Below are 4,225 nucleotides of genomic sequence, written 5' to 3'. Positions count from 1 at the left end.
TTAAGCATCTGACTCTTGATTTTGGCTCAGGTCACGATCTCACAGTTTGTAGGATCGAACCCCGCCATCGGCCTCTGCACTGATGGGGTGGAACCTGCTTGGGATTTTCACTCTACCTCTCTGCCCCTCTCTCTGTCATGTGCATGCTCATTCTCTCTCCCTTTCTCTCTCTCAAAATAAATAAACATTAAAAAAAAAAGAAGTATGGGGTGCCTACCGAAGGTGGAGTTTAGAAAAGGCAGAGAGGGATGTGAACAGGCATATTCAGGTTAACAGTTCATGGAGGAGGTGAGAGTCAGTGTCCCATGACACAGTCAAAGTGAGATGGCAAGATTTGGACTTGACTGAGTAACTGATGGGATGTACCCACCAGAAGTCCTCCTGAGCCCTAGGAGCTTGTGTAAGCACTTGCTAGGAGGGAGGAGCAGAGACTTCTGACCCATGAGACAAGGGATGTGAGAGCAGCATGCAGGTGAAAAGCAGAGAGCTGTTTCCACTAAAGCATCAGGGCACAAGAAGCCCTGTTTATGGTCTCTGCTAACAAAAACAACAAAAAAAAATATCAATGAAAGAGAATTCTCCATTCCACGACCCTCACTTCATGCCAAAGCCCTACCCAGCTTTGACGCGACAAGCATTCCCAGGCTTGGGCAGTGCACTGATAAGAGTTGTGGTGCCCAGGGGGTGCGAACTTGTACTCACACACGTGCAATAACCTCCTGGAGGCCCCGGGAATACTTTTGGGTGAACTCTTCTCCAGTGTGATATATTTTTCGGGCAAGCACAGTGGAACTACATCAGAAAAATGGAGACGCCCCAATGAATCCCGAATTAACACCCTAAAGACGACCCCATTTGTGTCCACTGTCAACAGGAGGGATTTTCAGGTTACAATAGGAATATATTTATATAACACTTGATGTTTTTCACTGCTGTTTTCAGTAATACTGCTGACTACTCTCCTTAGGAATCCACATCTAACTCAATCCGGCAGTGAAGGCTCTCACTGAAGTCCTGAAAACCTGTATTGCCAGTGTGGCTGATCTGCATAAAGCATTTCAGAATTTAACCAATCCATTAATATAGCTGGGCTCAAAGTCAGGCTGACCCAACGAGGACCAGGAAATTCCCAAGTGGACTTTGTTTTGAGTGTTCTTTTTAAACTGAAGACGAAAGGAGAGTAGGAAAAGGATTCAGGCTCACCAGTGGGTTAGGCGGACTTTTTAGGACACCAAAAACAAGAGGCCTTGTTGGTGTTACTGTCGAAAAGGCAACCTCATGAATACAAAGTTCCGGCTAAGGTGAAGCCAAGAAGGTAATTCATTTCATAAAGTCTAATGCATAAAGAATTCAATTAGGAGGGTCATAGTGTTCCCTCAGGAGTCATGCAGAAGCAAAGCAGATTTCACTGGTGCTTAAAATGGCTTCCAGGGTTTCTCTCTGAAGTTCTAATTTTGTGTTTTCTTTTTATGCCCCCCCCCAAAATGTTATTAAAGAATTGTCTATGGGGGCACCTGGGTGGCTCAGTTGGCTGAGCGTCCGATTTCAGCGCGGGTCATGATCTTGCAGTTCATGACTTTGAGCCCCGCATCAGGCTCTGTGCTGCCAGCCCAGAGCCTGGAGCCTGCTTCAAATTCTGCGTCTCCTCCTCTCTCTGCCCCTCCCCTGCTCGTGCTGTCTGTCTGTCTCTCTCTCAAAAATTAAAATAATAATAATAATAATAATAAATGAGTCAGTTGGGTTTAGTTCTGCCATTTCAAATATTTGACATAATTGCATATAACAGACCTCACTATTCAACAAAACGTGATCATTATAAACACATGTAATATAATCATTCCAGAAGTGTTTGAGGAACACTAGGGGGTGCATCAGGTCTTGGGATGAAGGCAGAGTTGCTATGAAAAAGGGAGGACTTCGTGGAGAAGGACTTTGAAAGGAGGTCTGCAACCTGGTAGCTTGGAAAAGAGAATTCAAGCCGAGTCTAAAAAAATATGTGTGGTGTTGAATTTTCATTAGGACCACACTGTCCCTAATTTCATGAAAAATAATTTGTACGTACAGTTGGATCCCCGGACCTGGAACATAGTGCTTATGGATATGACATCCTTAATTTTTCATAGAACTTTCTCATTGGTGGTTTGTAATGATGCACTTCTGTTTGCATAGAAAAAAAAATATGGTAATGGAGTATTCTGCCTGATTATATAATTAAGAGTTGACAGATTTTTCAATTAGGTTATACCCTTTAAAAGTGCTGTTATTTGACTTGACCATTTTTGACCTAACAAAATGGCAGTTTCTTATGCTTCAACAGAAAATATGGATTACTAATTTAATAAAAAAAAATAGTAGGATACTTACGTGTATAATTACTTGTTTTATTTTGTCTAAATATTTGTTAGATTTGTGTATTTTATTTATATACACGATATAGTTAACTATGTTTAACACTGAAACCTTAGTACACATACTATAGTTTGGATGACTGAGAAAGCACTTTCTCCTCCAACACTAAAGTTTTATTGAGCACCTATTAGGTTTTCCGCAGGCTGCTCTGTACTTGAGACATACGCGTGAGTAAAACAAGAGGTGCCTGGGTGGCCCAGTTAAGCGTTCAACTCTTGGTTTCAGCTCAGGTCATGATCTCACGGTCTGTGAGTTTGAGCTCCCACATCAGGCTCTCTGCTGTCAGCCCAGAGCCCACTTCAGATCCTCTGTCTCCCTCTCTCTCTACCTATCTAGAGCACTCTGTCTCTCTCAAAAACAAGCAAACAAACAAACAAACAAGAAAGGATGATTAAAACATAATCTTTGCTTATAAGGCTCTCACAGTTTAGTAAGGGAGAAAACACTTCCACAGATAATTACTACGGTGCACAAGGTTTAAGAAGGAAGTGCCTGAAATCAGACCCAGAACTCTTGTCTGAGTTTCAACACTATTGCTAAGTGCCCAAGCTCTCTGTGCCTCATGGAAATAATAATAGTATCTCACAGGGTTGTTGAGAGAATTAAATGTGAAAATTCACGTAAAATGGCTTAACATCGTATTGTACTTCACAAATACGCAGGAAATGTTAGGTATTACCACAATGTGTTAAATGCTATTATATATAAATAGGTGTGCCTGGTATTTGCTTCCTTTTGCATGTGGTTAGGTGAACTGGTTTTATTTCTTTTTTATTTATCTGGTTGTTGTTTTTTTTAAAGATTTTATCTTTAAGTAATCCCTATACTCCATATGAGGCTCGAAGTCACAACCCTGAGACCAAGAGTTCCACTGATGGGACCAGCCAGGCGCCACTGGGTGAACTGGTTTTAATTATGAGTTACTCATGAAATAGTGAACTAGTTTGCTTTTGTAAGATTTTAGAGGAAAATTTCATTACCTTTTCCTGGAAGTAAGACCCATTGTCAACCAAAAGTCCTTGTCTAATTAAGTGGCTGAACAGATTTAACACATCCTTCAGGAGGGAAGCTAGCTTTCCTAAGCACTCAACAGTCTTTTAACACCTCTAATAAAAAAGAGGAACTGGACACAGGAAGTAACGAATTTGATGATAATCAAGAATTTAAATTCTCACCTCAAACTCACCTTTGCCCTCTCAGATAAAAATTGTTAGTTATTGTCAAGATGCCATGGGCATAAATGTCTTCTATCAAAAGCCACTAACGTAGGCTTTCAGCCAGGCAATAAATATTTTTGAACTTCCTCTTTGCCAGGCACTGAGCTAGGCTCTAGGGGTATAAAGGCAAGCAAAAACTACAGCCTGTCAGAGGAGAGACATTTATTATGTATTCAAATATATAACTAACAATTATAAGTAAAGCATATAGAGCAGTGACCTTGATTGAGACTGAGGGACAGGCTGGTGGTGGTCAGAGAAGAGTTCATTTAGAATGAACTGTAATGAACTAACTGTAATGAAGGCTTACCCTTCAGTAGAGCCGGTGATTTTCTCCCCAGTCAAAAACAACCAGCAAGTTCAGGAAATAAAAGCTTAGTCAAATCAATTGTTTAGCTACATAATGAAAAATACTAAGTTGATATAAATTATTTACTCTTGGGGCTCCTGGGTGGCTCAGTCAGTTAAGCATCTGACTCTTGATTTGGGCTCAGATCATGATCTCACGTTTGTGAGTTTGAGCCCTGCATTGGGCTCCACTCAGATGGTGCAGAGCCTGCTTGGGATTCTCTCTCTCTCTCTCTCTCTCTCTCTCTCTC

This window comes from Herpailurus yagouaroundi, unplaced genomic scaffold (assembly GCF_014898765.1).
Source record: "Herpailurus yagouaroundi ecotype Mexico unplaced genomic scaffold, PumYag 140, whole genome shotgun sequence".
Lineage (NCBI taxonomy): Eukaryota > Metazoa > Chordata > Mammalia > Carnivora > Felidae > Herpailurus > Herpailurus yagouaroundi.
This window is presented reverse-complemented; position numbering follows the sequence as displayed.